Source organism: Globicephala melas, chromosome 1 (assembly GCF_963455315.2).
Source record: "Globicephala melas chromosome 1, mGloMel1.2, whole genome shotgun sequence".
In the NCBI taxonomy this organism is placed as follows: domain Eukaryota; kingdom Metazoa; phylum Chordata; class Mammalia; order Artiodactyla; family Delphinidae; genus Globicephala; species Globicephala melas.
In genome coordinates, this window is record NC_083314.1 from 78,241,252 (window position 1) to 78,256,212 (window position 14,961).

At 45.0% G+C, this 14,961-nt stretch overlaps 2 pseudogenes; both read right to left on the minus strand.

Annotated features, from left to right (window-relative positions):
- Window positions 1-302: 302 nt before the first annotated feature.
- LOC132594607 (involucrin pseudogene) lies at window positions 303-2,827 on the minus strand (annotated as a pseudogene).
- A 9,450-nt stretch (window positions 2,828-12,277) lies between these two features.
- Window positions 12,278-14,961, minus strand: LOC132595019 (involucrin pseudogene; annotated as a pseudogene).

Sequence of the window (14,961 nt, forward strand, 5' to 3'; positions counted from 1 at the left end):
TGCTAAGTGCTCCTTTCAGGTGCATGAATGAAGTTGTTTTGTTTTCTTTTGGTGGTGTTGTGATCTCATTTTTAGAAGCTGTTGAATGTATTGAATGGTTTGGGGAGCAGAATTAAAAAGGGGTCAAAATGTCTGTCCTCCTTTGGAAATTGGCCAAGAGTCATTTGCAACCATTAACCCCCACACAAGTTTCTATATGGTGAGCGACAGAGGGTAAAAAGCCAAAGAGAATACAGGATCCCAGGTCTTCCAGCATTTATTCTGTATTATTGTACACACTCACAGATTCAACAATAGTAGTGGGGATGCAGTCAGAGTTGCTGTAGTCACTGTCTCTTCAAGCAGAGGCTCTGGACACCTGAGGTTGGGATTGGGCTCATCAGGGGTGGGTGCTGGGCAATAGCTCCCCTCCCCGCCAAGCCCTATCCAAGGGACATGCAGAAGGACAGGGTCAGGCAGGTTCACAGATAAGGTGGGCCACCCAGGCTGGGGACTGGAGGTAAGCCTGGCCACTGGCTCTCTCTTCACTTGTGTGGGATTTCCAGGGGCCTCTGGGCCCCTAGGGGTGGTTACTTATATTTGGGGGACACTACACCTCCTGCTTCTTTAGGGGTCAAGACTTCTCCCTTCAGTGGCTGGACTGGGTTGGTCTCTTGGACCTGGCCAGGAGTTGGGACAAGAAGAGGCTACTTCAGCAACCCCTCCTACTGCTTCAGCTGCTGCTCCCCTTTCTTTTCCAGTTGCTCATCTTTCTTTGCTAGCTCTTGATCCAGCCGCTGGCCCAAGACCTTCTTCTCCTGTTTCAGCTGTTCCACAGGCTTTCCTTGCTCCTGTGACGCTTTCTGCTGCTGCTGCTGCTGTTCCACAGGCTTTCCTTTCTCCTGTGACTCTTTCTGCTGCTGCTGCTGCTGCTGCTGTTCCACAGGCTTTCCTTGCTCCTGTGACTCTTTCTGCTGCTGCTGTATCACAGGCTTTCCTTGCTCCTGTGACGCTTTCTGCTGCTGCTGCTGCTGTTCCACAGGCTTTCCTTGCTCCTGTGACGCTTTCTGCTGCTGCTGCTGTTCCACAGGCTTTCTTTGCTCCTGTGACTCTTTCTGCTGCTGCTGCTGCTGTTCCACAGGCTTTCCTTTCTCCTGTGGCTCTTTCTGCTGCTGCTGCTGTATCACAGGCTTTCCTTGCTCCTGGGACTCTTTCTGCTGCTGCTGCTGTTCCACATGCTTTCCTTGCTCCTCTGACTTTTGCTGCTGCTGCTGCTTCTGTTCCTGCTGCTGTGGCTCCTGTTGCCGTGGCTCACACTCTTTCTTGGGCACCTCCTTCACAGGAGTTGTGTGTTTCTTCCCGAGCTCCATGGGATCCTTCTCTGGGATCTCCGAGGGTACCTTCTGGAATGGGGCAGGCAGTGGAGTTGGCTGCTTCACTTGCTCCTGCTGGATGTTGGTGGGAGGAGAAACAGGCTTGAGGGGCTCCTTACTGGGGGCAGGGGGCAAGGTCACCGGCAGAGTACATTGCTGAGACATCTTGGAAGCTGCTTTAGGTCAACCTGAAAATCAGGATGGGTCAGAGGGTTAATTGAAGGGGAGGAAGTAGATGAACCCCTGGAAATATGCAGCAGTGCCTGGTTTTTCAGCATCCTCTCTTCCCTTGGGTGGGGGTACTCTCCCACCCACGCTGGGCTATCATTCCCCAGAAGCAGCAGAGTGAAGGGTAGGAATGGAGAGGGGCAGGGAAAGGCCCTCCTGGGAGCCTCTTGTTCCCAAGAGACAACAAAGAGGACTCTCCAGAGGTGCTCTGCAAAGGTGGGCTGGGTACCACTTCACCTCCTGCTCTTGCCTATCCTTGTCTCTCCCTTGTTTCTGACCTTCATGTACAAAGAAGAGAGATGAGCTCTGGGATTATGACAGGAAGAGGGACGGTGCCACGAAAAGAAAGGTCTCCTGGAGAACTCCCGAGTCCTGGAAAATCAGTAGCCCATCCCGAGAGGATCTGAGAGGTGAGGGTGCACGCTCTGGACTGGAGTCACATGACATGATCTCAGCTTAAATCTCCCAGTGAAATGCTGTGTGGTTCTGCGAAAGTCATTTAGCCCCTCTGGACCTCAGGTTTCTCCTCTGTAAAATGAACAGATTGGCCTATTCAGCTCCAGAGCTGCTTTCTCTCCTGACCATCTGAGCTTTAGCTGGTGGTGGTGGGAGGGGGCTGGAAGGTTGCTGAGAGTTGGAGTTGGTTCTTTCAAGTCTCCTACTTCTAAGCTGGGTTTCCCTGTCCCTGCTCAGCCTGGGTTCTCCAAATAGAAAGTGTTCCCCATGCTGCATTTCTCCCTTTGGTAGCACAGCCAAGAGTTACAAGCATGTCCCCGGACACCCTGCCTCCATAAAGAAGGCAAAATCACAGTCAGCCCAAATCAATCAGTTTTAGGAGAGAAACTGGCCATATTTCCCCTTTATCCCCATCTTACTCTCTCTCTGTCTCTTTCTATTTCTCTGTCTCTCTGCCTCTCTGTCTCTCTGCCTTTCTCTCTCTCTCTCTCTCTCTCTCTCTCTCTCTGTCTCTCTCTCTCTAAAATACGGTCCCAAGAAAGTATGGGGTAGGAGGAGATTGCTGTCTGTTCTGTGTTTCCATACCATGGCACCTAGCCCTCAGCACAGTGACCTGAGCCCTCCAAGAAGGACAGTAGTCCTGTTGAATCCAGCACACAAATGATACCTACACCCACCTGGCTGGCCACCCCTAACCATGTTCTGGCCCATGGGAGACCCCTGGTCCCAACCTTCGTTCTGCCAGCTAACACTTACCTGACTCACAGTGAGGATGGCTGCAGAAGCTTCTAGTGGAACACTGAGCCGAGCAGGGGCCGGGGTGCCCTTTATACTGTTCCTCAGCCTCGCCTCTTTCCCAAGGTGAAGGAGATGGACTGGTTTCACCACTCCTGTTGGTCTACTTCCTCTAGCCCCTTCCTGACTCATCATAGGAACCTTAAGCAAAAAACCCGTCAGGGCCCCTTTTCACAGGGACACACAGCTCCTGCCTGGCCAGAGGGCTCTGGGGGCTCATTCACTCCTGTGATCCTCGCGACCTGGGCACAGGGAGGTGAGGGAGGCATCTCAGGAAACTGGTCCCCTTTTCCTCTTGTTTTGTGACCTCAGCCAAGCTTTTCTTCTGAATCTCAGTTTCTCCACCATACTGTTTCCAACAGGAATATGAAAAGATTCCCAGCATCACTTATCAGCAGGGAAATATGAATCAAACCACAATGAGATATCCTCTCACACTGGTTAGAATGGCTACTATAAAAAAGTCAAAAGCTAACAAGTGTTGGCAAGGATGTAGAGAAAAGAGAACCCTTGTACACTGTTGGTAGGACTGTAAATTGCTACAGTTATTATATAAAACAATATGAAGGTTCCTCAAAAAATTAAAAATAGAACTACCATATGATTCAGCAATACCACTTCTGGGTATATATCTAAAGAAAATGAAATCAGTATCTTTTTTTTTTTTTTAACATCTTTATTGGGGTATAATTGCTTTACAATGGTGTGTTAGTTTCTGCTTTATAACAAAGTGAATCAGTCATACATAAACATATGTTCCCATACGTCTTCCCTCTTGCATCTCCCTCCCTCCCACCCTCCCTATCCCACCCCTCCAGGCTGTCACAAAGCACCAAGCCAATATCCCTGTGCCATGCGGCTGCTTCCCACTAGCTATCTACCTTACTACGTTTGTTAGTGTGTATATGTCCATGACTCTCTCTCGCCCTGTCACAGCTCACCCTTCCCCCTCCCCATAACCTCAAGTCCGTTCTCTAGGAGGTCTGCGTCTTTATTCCTGCCTTACCCCTAGGTTCTTCATGACATTTTTTTTTCTTAAATTTCATATATATGGGTTAGCATACGGTATTTGTCTCTCTCTTTCTGACTTACTTCACTCTGTATGACAGACTCTAGGTCTATCCACCTCATTACAAATAGCTCAATTTCGTTTCTTTTTATGGCTGAGTAATATTCCATTGTATATATGCGCCACATCTTCTTTATCCATTCATCCGATGATGGGCACTTAGGTTGTTTCCATCTCCGGGCTATTGTAAATAGAGCTGCAATGAACATTTTGGTACATGACTCTTTCTGAATTTCGGTTTTCTCAGGGTATATGCCCAGTAGTGGGATTGCTGGGTCATATGGTAGTTCTATTTGTAGCTTTCTAAGGAACATGCACACTGTTCTCCATAGTGGCTGAACCAATTCACATTCCCACCAGCAGTGCAAGAGTGTTCCCTTTCCTCCACACCCTCTCCAGCATTTATTGTTTCTAGATTTTTTGATGATGGCCATTCTGACTGCTGTGAGATGATATCTCATTGTAGTTTTGATTTGCATTTCTCTAATGATGAATGATGTTGAGCATTCTTTCATGTGTTTGTTGGCAGTCTGTATATCTTCTTTGGAGAAATGTCTATTTAGGTCTTCTGCCCATTTTTGGATTGGGTTGTTTGTTTTTTTGTTATTGAGCTGCATGAGCTGCTTGTAAATTTTGGAGATTAATCCTTTGTCGGTTGCTTCATTTGCAAATATTTTCTCCCATTCTGAGGGTTGTCTTTTGGTCTTGTTTATGGTTTCCTTTGCTGTGCAAAAGCTTTGAAGTTTCATTAGGTCCCATTTGTTTATTTTTGTTGTTATGTCCATTACTCTAGGAGGTGGGTCAGAAAGGATCTTGCTGTGATTTATGTCATAGAGTGTTCTGCCTATGTTTTCGTCTAAGAGTTTGATAGTTTCTGGCCTTACATTTAGGTCTTTAATCCATTTTGAGCTTATTTTTGTGTATGGTGTTAGGGAGTGATCTAATCGCATACTTTTAAAAGTACCTGTCCAGTTTTCCCAGCACCACTTATTGAAGAGGCTGTCCTTTCTCCACTGTACATTCCTGCCACCTTTATCAAAGATAAGGTGTCCATATGTGCGTGGGTTTATCTCTGGGCTTTCTATCCTGTTCCATTGATCTATCTTTCTGTTTTTGTGCCAGTACCATACTGTCTTGATAACTGTAGCTTTGTAGTATAGTCTGAAGTCAGGGAGCCTGATTCCTCCAGTTCCTTTTTTCGTTCTCAAGATTGCTTTGGCTATTCGGGGTCTTTTGTGTTTCCATACAAATTGCAAAATTTTTTGTTCTAGTTCTGTGAAAAATGCCCGTGGTAGTTTGATAGGGATTGCATTGAATCTGTAGATTGCTTTGGGTAGTAGAGTCATTTTCACAATGTTGATTCTTCCAATCCAAGAACATGGTATATCTATCCATCTATTTGTATCATCTTTTTTTTTTTTTTTCCATAGAGGTTATTTATTTATTTATTTTTTAACATCTTTATTGGGGTATATTTGCTTTACAATGGTGTGTTAGTTTCTTCTTTATAACAAAGTGAATCAGTTATACATACACATATGTTCCCATACCTCTTCCCTCTTGAGTCTCCCTCCCTCCCACCCTCCCTATCCCACCCCTCCAGGCTGTCACAAAGCACCAAGCCAATATCCCTGTGCCATGCGGCTGCTTCCCACTAGCTATCTACCTTACTACGTTTGTTAGTGTGTATATGTCCATGACTCTCTCTCACCCTGTCACAGCTCACCCTTCCCCCTCCCCATAACCTCAAGTCCGATCTCTAGGAGGTCTGCGTCTTTATTCCTGCCTTACCCCTAGGTTCTTCATGACATTTTTTTTTTCTTAAATTCCATATATATGGGTTAGCATACGGTATTTGTCTCTCTCTTTCTGACTTACTTCACTCTGTATGACAGACTCTAGGTCTATCCACCTCATTACAAATAGCTCAGTTTCGTTTCTTTTTATGGCTGAGTAATATTCCATTGTATATATGCGCCACATCTTCTTTATCCATTCATCCGATGATGGGCACTTAGGTTGTTTCCATCTCCGGGCTATTGTAAATAGAGCTGCAATGAACATTTTGGTACATGACTCTTTCTGAATTTCGGTTTTCTCAGGGTATATGCCCAGTAGTGGGATTGCTGGGTCATATGGTAGTTCTATTTGTAGCTTTCTAAGGAACATGCACACTGTTCTCCATAGTGGCTGAACCAATTCACATTCCCACCAGCAGTGCAAGAGTGTTCCCTTTCCTCCACACCCTCTCCAGCATTTATTGTTTCTAGATTTTTTGATGATGGCCATTCTGACTGCTGTGAGATGATATCTCATTGTAGTTTTGATTTGCATTTCTCTAATGATGAATGATGTTGAGCATTCTTTCATGTGTTTGTTGGCAGTCTGTATATCTTCTTTGGAGAAATGTCTATTTAGGTCTTCTGCCCATTTTTGGATTGGGTTGTTTGTTTTTTTGTTATTGAGCTGCATGAGCTGCTTGTAAATTTTGGAGATTAATCCTTTGTCGGTTGCTTCATTTGCAAATATTTTCTCCCATTCTGAGGGTTGTCTTTTGGTCTTGTTTATGGTTTCCTTTGCTGTGCAAAAGCTTTGAAGTTTCATTAGGTCCCATTTGTTTATTTTTGTTGTTATGTCCATTACTCTAGGAGGTGGGTCAGAAAGGATCTTGCTGTGATTTATGTCATAGAGTGTTCTGCCTATGTTTTCGTCTAAGAGTTTGATAGTTTCTGGCCTTACATTTAGGTCTTTAATTCATTTTGAGCTTATTTTTGTGTATGGTGTTAGGGAGTGATCTAATCGCATACTTTTAAAAGTACCTGTCCAGTTTTCCCAGCACCACTTATTGAAGAGGCTGTCCTTTCTCCACTGTACATTCCTGCCACCTTTATCAAAGATAAGGTGTCCATATGTGCGTGGGTTTATCTCTGGGCTTTCTATCCTGTTCCATTGATCTATCTTTCTGTTTTTGTGCCAGTACCATACCGTCTTGATAACTGTAGCTTTGTAGTATAGTCTGAAGTCAGGGAGCCTGATTCCTCCAGTTCCTTTTTTCATTCTCAAGATTGCTTTGGCTATTCGGGGTCTTTTGTGTTTCCATACAAATTGCAAAATTTTTTGTTCTAGTTCTGTGAAAAATGCCCGTGGTAGTTTGATAGGGATTGCATTGAATCTATAGATTGCTTTGGGTAGTAGCGTCATTTTCACAATGTTGATTCTTCCAATCCAAGAACATTGTATATCTCTCCATCTATTTGTATCATCTTTAATTTCTTTCATCAGTGTCTTATAATTTTCTGCATACAGGTCTTTTGTCTCCTTAGGTAGGTTTATTCCTAGATATTTTATTCTTTTTGTTGCAATGGTAAATGGGAGTGTTTTCTTGATTTCACTTTCAGATTTTTCATCATTAGTATATAGGAATGCCAGAGATTTCTGTGCATTAATTTTGTATCCTGCCACTTTACCAAATTCATTGATTAGCTCTAGTAGTTTTCTGGTAGCATCTTTAGGATTCTCTATGTATAGGATCATGTCATCTGCAAACAGTGACAGCTTTACTTCTTCTTTTCCGATTTGGATTCCTTTTATTTCCTTTTCTTCTCTGATTGCTGTGGCTAAAACTTCCAAAACTATGTTGAATAAGAGTGGTGAGAGTGGGCAACCTTGTCTTGTTCCTGATCTTAGTGGAAATGCTTTCAGTTTTTCACCATTGAGGATGATGTTTGCTGTGGGCTTGTCATATATGGTCTTTATTATGTTGAGGAAAGTTCCCTCTATGCCTACTTTCTGCAGGGTTTTTATCATAAATGGGTGTTGAATTTTGTCAAAAGCTTTCTCTGCATCTATTGAGATGATCATATGGTTTTTCTCCTTCAATTTGTTAATATGATTTATCACATTGATAGATTTGCATATATTGAAGAATCCTTGCATTCCTGGAATAAACCCCACTTGATCATGGTGTATGATCCTTTTAATGTGCGGTTGGATTCTGTTTGCTAGTATTTTGTTGAGGATTTTTGCATCTATGTTCATCAGTGATATTGGCCTGTAGTTTTCTTTCTGTGTGACATCCTTGTCTGGTTTTGGTATCAAGGTGATGGTGGCCTCGTAGAAGGAGTTTGGGAGTGTTCCTCCCTCTGCTATATTTTGGAAGAGTTTGAGAAGGATAGGTGTTAGCTCTTCTCTAAATGTTTGATAGAATCCGCCTGTGAAACCATCTGGTCCTGGGCTTTTGTTTGTTGGAAGATTTTTAATCACAGTTTCAATTTCAGTGCTTGTGATTGGTCTGTTCATATTTTCTATTTCTTCCTGATTCAGTCTTGGCAGGCTGTGCATTTCTAAGAATTTGTTCATTTCTTCCAGATTGTCCATTTTATTGGCATAGAGTTGCTTGTAGTAATCTCTCATGATCTTTTTTATTTCTGCAGTGTCAGTTGTTACCTCTCCTTTTTCATTTCTAATTCTATTGATTTGAGTCTTCTCTCTTTTTTTCTTGATGAGTCTGGCTAGTGGTTTATCTATTTTGTTTATCTTCTCAAACAACCAGCTTTTAGTTTTATTGATCTTTGCTATTGTTTCCTTCATTTCTTTTTCATTTAGAAATCAGTATCTTGAAGAGATACCCCATGTTCATTGTAGCATTATTCATGATAGCCAAGATATGGAAATAACTTAAATGTCAGTGGATGAATGGATAAAGAAAATGTGGTATATAACATTATATTATATTTTGATGTAATATAGATATAATACATGATATATTATTTTGTCTTAGAAAGGGAGGAAACCCTGATATTTGTGACCAAAAAAGCTGAACTTATAGTAGCAGAGGGGAGAATAGTGGTTACAAGAAACAGTGGTGTAGGGGAAAAAGGGAGATTAGAAAAAAAGAAAAAAAGTAGAACGGTGGTTGCCAGTGCTTGTGGGGAGAAGGTCATGGGGAATTGTTGTTTAATAGGTACAGAGTTACAATTTTGCAAGATGGATGGTGGTGAGGGTTGCACGACAACATGAATGTACTTAATACCTCTGAACTGTACAATGATTAATATAGTAAATTTTATGTAATATTTATTTCACCACAATGAAAGAGAAAATAAAGTACTACTGGGTTATAGCCCAAAGTATAAAATAAATATTCATGAGTGCATGCTGACATAAATAAATGATTAAGTGCTTATGTCCATATATATATACATACATAAGGAGAGGGAAGAGATACATTTCCTATACAGGACATTCAAAATAATTTATGATGACACTCCACCCTCAGTGATGGGGAGCTTAACATCCCACATTTTTTTTTTTTTTAGATGTTGGGGGTAGGAGTTTATTAATTTATTTATTTATTTTTGCTGTGTTGGGTCTTCGTTTCTGTGCGAGGGCTTTCTCTAGTTGTGGCAAGCGGGGGCCGCTCTTCGTCGCCTTGCGCAGGCCTCTCACGATCGCGGCCTCTCTTGTTGCGGATCACAAGCTCCAGTCGCGCAGGCTCAGTAGTTGTGGCTCACGGGCCTAGTTGCTCCACGGCATGTGGGATCCTCCCAGGCCAGGGCTCGAACCCGTGTCCCCTGCATTAGCAGGCAGATTCTCAACCACTGTAACACCAGGGAAGCCCCAACTCCCCACTTCTTAGTTGTGGGCTTTGCACAGTGACTTCCTTCCAAAGAATACAGTACAGTAGTATGGGATGTTGGAGAGAAGATGAGGAGAGTGGCAAAGCCTGATAGATGTTACCTCAGCCAGGTGATCAAAGTGATAAATCATGTGAATAGTATGTCCCCTTTAAACAATGTGATGAAAAAGGCACTTTACCTCTGTGGTCTTCCTCTTAAAAACCCATAACTCCAGTCTAATCATGAAGAAAACATCAGACAAACCCAATTTGAGGGATATTCTATAAAATACCTGACCAGGACCCCTCAAAACTGTCAAGGTCATCAAAAATCAAGGAAAGTGAGAAACTGTCACAGTCAAGAGGAGCCTAAGGAGACAAGACAACTAAATGTAATGTGATATTCTAGATGGGATCCTGAAACAGGAAAAGACAGTAGGTAAAAACTAAAATAATAGGAATAAACCTTGAACTTCAGTTAATAATAATGTACCAATACAGTTTTGTTAATTATAATAATAAATGTGCTATACTAATGTAAGATGTTAATAATAAGGGAAACTGGGTGTGATGTGTATGGTAACTCTTTTTACTGTCTTCTTGACTTTTTCATAAATTGGAAACTGTTCTAAAGAAAGGTCTATTACACCTACTACTATATGTAAAATAGATATACAACAAGGATTTGCTGCATAGCATATGGAACTATATTCAATATCTTGTAATAACCTATAATGGAAAAGAATCTGAAGTTGTACAGCTGAAACTAACACAATATTGTAAATCAACTATAGTTAAATAAACAAATTAAAAAAAGAAAATAACAGAGAAATAAGGTCTACAAAAAAATCAAAACCTAAGACTTCAAAAACATTTGCACATATTCTGGGTGTTTCTGATTACTTCTCACTGTGCCCCCAATCTTCCCAACCAGTTCTACTCAGACTTCCTTCTAACTCTTGTCCTGTTAGGAGGACTTGAGCCTTCATTCTCATCCTCTGAATAATGAGAGCCGCTGACAAGCATTAACTCAAGGAGTGAGGTAGTTAGATCAGAATTTTAAGTAGAACACCCTGTCCTCTGTGTGATGGGTGGATTGCAGGGTGTGTGGAGACAGGGAGCAAAGGAGAACAGCTTGAGGGCCATTGCAATAGTTCAGGTGAGAAATGACCTCAGTCAAAGCTTGGGAGGTGTGGGTAAGGATAACAAGGACTTGGTCTCTGCTGGAGAGTAGGGAAGCAAAGGAAAGGAGTGGAGAATGATGTGTTGTCTCTGGCTTCGGTGAATGCAGAGAAGGTATCATTACCCGAGAGAGAGAATACCTAAGGAGGAATGACAGTGGGTGTCCCTGGAGTTGGGTGGGCAGTAAGAGATACTAAGTGCCCTTCAACCTATTGAGTTTGGGTGCCTATGGCAGTCTCAAAAGGGATGTCCCTGACATATGCTCATGGCTGTGATGAAATAGCTTTGGGTAACTTGAGACAACCTGCCTGAGATGATGTGGTTAAGTAGTTAGAGCCAGGTGATTCCCAGGAAGGAGGGAGCCCCCACGTCCTGATGTGATTGATGGCAGGAAAGGCTACAGAAATGTCAGGGAGGGTAACCACTGCAATGACCTTGGATCTGTATTTCTCCAGGCTATTCAGCACTTTGGCTTCCATGATTCCAGCTGGCCCAACCTTTACTTCCTTTAGTGACACTGTCACTCTCTCCTTCAGAGACCAGTCCCAGGAGTCTCTCCTCTCCCCATCTTGCCCAGTTCTGCTTCTTTGCTTTCCTAAAGTCTTCCTTAACCATGGAAGCAGTTAGTAAGACTCTTGGAAACCATGAGGACATTCTATGGAGAGAAAACCTGGGCAGGGACCAGAACCCAGGTGGAGCCTCCACTCCCTCCCCGTGCCTTTGGCCATGGGCTAGGATTGGGCTCCGGGGCTATAATGTAAAGCAGTGTTGAACTGAGATGAATAGATCCTCTTCCCCCAACCAGAATAACCTATCTCCTCTTCATGACTGCCAAGTGCTACTTGCAGGTGCATGAATGAAGTTGTTTCATGACTGCTAAGTGCTCCTTTCAGGTGCATGAATGAAGTTGTTTTGTTTTCTTTTGGTGGTGTTGTGATCTCATTTTTAGAAGCTGTTGAATGTATTGAATGGTTTGGGGAGCAGAATTAAAAAGGGGTCAAAATGTCTGTCCTCCTTTGGAAATTGGCCAAGAGTCATTTGCAACCATTAACCCCCACACAGGTTTCTATATGGTGAGCGACAGAGGGTAAAAAGCCAAAGAGAATACAGGATCCCAGGTCTTCCAGCATTTATTCTGTATTATTGTACACACTCACAGATTCAACAATAGTAGTGGGGATGCAGTCAGAGTTGCTGTAGTCACTGTCTCTTCAAGCAGAGGCTCTGGACACCTGAGGTTGGGATTGGGCTCATCAGGGGTGGGTGCTGGGCAATAGCTCCCCTCCCCGCCAAGCCCTATCCAAGGGACATGCAGAAGGACAGGGTCAGGCAGGTTCACAGATAAGGTGGGCCACCCAGGCTGGGGACTGGAGGTAACCCAGGCCACTGGCTCTCTCTTCACTTGTGTGGGATTTCCAGGGGCCTCTGGGCCCCTAGGGGTGGTTACTTATATTTGGGGGACACTACACCTCCTGCTTCTTTAGGGGTCAAGACTTCTCCCTTCAGTGGCTGGACTGGATTGGTCTCTTGGACCTGGCCAGGAGTTGGGACAAGAAGAGGCTACTTCAGCAACCCCTCCTACTGCTTCAGCTGCTGCTCCCCTTTCTTTTCCAGTTGCTCATCTTTCTTTGCTAGCTCTTGATCCAGCCGCTGGCCCAAGACCTTCTTCTCCTGTTTCAGCTGTTCCACATGCTTTCCTTGCTCCTGTGACACTTTCTGCTGCTGCTGCTGCTGTTCCACAGGCTTTCCTTGCTCCTGTGACACTTTCTGCTGCTGCTGCTGCTGTTCCACAGACTTTCCTTTCTCCTGTGACGCTTTCTGCTGCTGCTGCTGCTGTTCCACAGGCTTTCCTTGCTCCTGTGACACTTTCTGCTGCTGCTGCTGCTGTTCCACAGGCTTTCCTTGCTCCTGTGACGCTTTCTGCTGCTGCTGCTGTTCCACAGGCTTTCCTTGCTCCTGTGACTCTTTCTGCTGCTGCTGCTGCTGTTCCACAGACTTTCCTTTCTCCTGTGACGCTTTCTGCTGCTACTGCTGTTCCACAGGCTTTCTTTGCTCCTGTGACTCTTTCTGCTGCTGCTGCTGCTGTATCACAGGCTTTCCTTTCTCCTGTGACTCTTTCTGCTGCTGCTGCTGTTCCACAGGCTTTCGTTGCTCCTGGGACTCTTTCTGCTGCTGCTGCTGTATCACAGGCTTTCCTTTCTCCTGTGACTCTTTCTGCTGCTGCTGCTGCTGTTCCACAGGCTTTACTTTCTCCTGAGACTCTTTCTGCTGCTGCTGCTGCTGTATCACAGGCTTTCCTTTCTCCTGTGACTCTTTCTGCTGCTGCTGCTGCTGTATCAGAGGCTTTCGTTTCTCCTGTGACTCTTTCTGCTGCTGCTGCTGCTGTATCACAGGCTTTCCTTTCTCCTGTGACTCTTTCTGCTGCTGCTGCTGTTCCACAGGCTTTCCTTGCTCCTGGGACTCTTTCTGCTGCTGCTGCTGTTCCACAGGCTTTCTTTGCTCCTGGGACTCTTGCTGCTGCTGCTGCTGTTCCACATGCTTTCCTTGCTCCTGTGACACTTTCTTCTGCTGCTGCTGTTCCACAGGCTTTCCTTGCTCCTGTGATTCTTGCTGTTGCTGCTGCTGTTCCACATGCTTTCCTTGCTCCTCTGACTTTTGTTGCTGCTGCTGCTGCTGCTGCTGCTTCTGTTCCTGCTGCTGTGGCTCCTGTTGCCGTGGCTCACACTCTTTCTTGGGCACCTCCTTCACAGGAGTTGTGTGTTTCTTCCCGAGCTCCATGGGATCCTTCTCTGGGATCTCCGAGGGTACCTTCTGGAATGGGGCAGGCAGTGGAGTTGGCTGCTTCACTTGCTCCTGCTGGATGTTGGTGGGAGGAGAAACAGGCTTGAGGGGCTCCTTACTGGGGGCAGGGGGCAAGGTCACCGGCAGAGTACATTGCTGAGACATCTTGGAAGCTGCTTTAGGTCAACCTGAAAATTAGGATGGGTCAGAGGGTTAATTGAAGGGGAGGAAGTAGATGAACCCCTGGAAATATGCAGCAGTGCCTGGTTTTTCAGCATCCTCTCTTCCCTTGGGTGGGGGTACTCTCCCACCCACGCTGGGCTATCATTCCCCAGAAGCAGCAGAGTGAAGGGTAGGAATGGAGAGGGGCAGGGAAAGGCCCTCCTGGGAGCCTCTTGTTCCCAAGAGACAACAAAGAGGACTCTCCAGAGGTGCTCTGCAAAGGTGGGCTGGGTACCACTTCACCTCCTGCTCTTGCCTATCCTTGTCTCTCCCTTGTTTCTGACCTTCATGTACAAAGAAGAGAGATGAGCTCTGGGATTATGACAGGAAGAGGGACGGTGCCACGAAAAGAAAGGTCTCCTGGAGAACTCCCGAGTCCTGGAAAATCAGTAGCCCATCCCGAGAGGATCTGAGAGGTGAGGGTGCACGCCCTGGACTGGAGTCACATGACATGATCTCAGCTTAAATCTCCCAGTGAAATGCTGTGTGGTTCTGCGAAAGTCATTTAGCCCCTCTGGACCTCAGGTTTCTCCTCTGTAAAATGAACAGATTGGCCTATTCAGCTCCAGAGCTGCTTTCTCTCCTGACCATCTGAGCTTTAGCTGGTGGTGGTGGGAGGGGGCTGGAAGGTTGCTGAGAGTTGGAGTTGGTTCTTTCAAGTCTCCTACTTCTAAGCTGGGTTTCCCTGTCCCTGCTCAGCCTGGGTTCTCCAAATAGAAAGTGTTCCCCATGCTGCATTTCTCCCTTTGGTAGCACAGCCAAGAGTTACAAGCATGTCCCCGGACACCCTGCCTCCATAAAGAAGGCAAAATCACAGTCAGCCCAAATCAATCAGTTTTAGGAGAGAAACTGGCCATATTTCCCCTTTATCCCCATCTTACTCTCTCTCTGTCTCTTTCTATTTCTCTGTCTCTCTGCCTCTCTGTCTCTCTGCCTTTCTTTCTCTCTCTCTCTCTCTCTCTCTCTGTCTCTCTCTGTCTCTCTCTCTCTAAAATACGGTCCCAAGAAAGTATGGGGTAGGAGGAGATTGCTGTCTGTTCTGTGTTTCCATACCATGGCACCTAGCCCTCAGCACAGTGACCTGAGCCCTCCAAGAAGGACAGTAGTCCTGTTGAATCCAGCACACAAATGATACCTACACCCACCTGGCTGGCCACCCCTAACCATGTTCTGGCCCATGGGAGACCCCTGGTCCCAACCTTCGTTCTGCCAGCTAACACTTACCTGACTCACAGTGAGGATGGCTGCAGAAGCTTCTA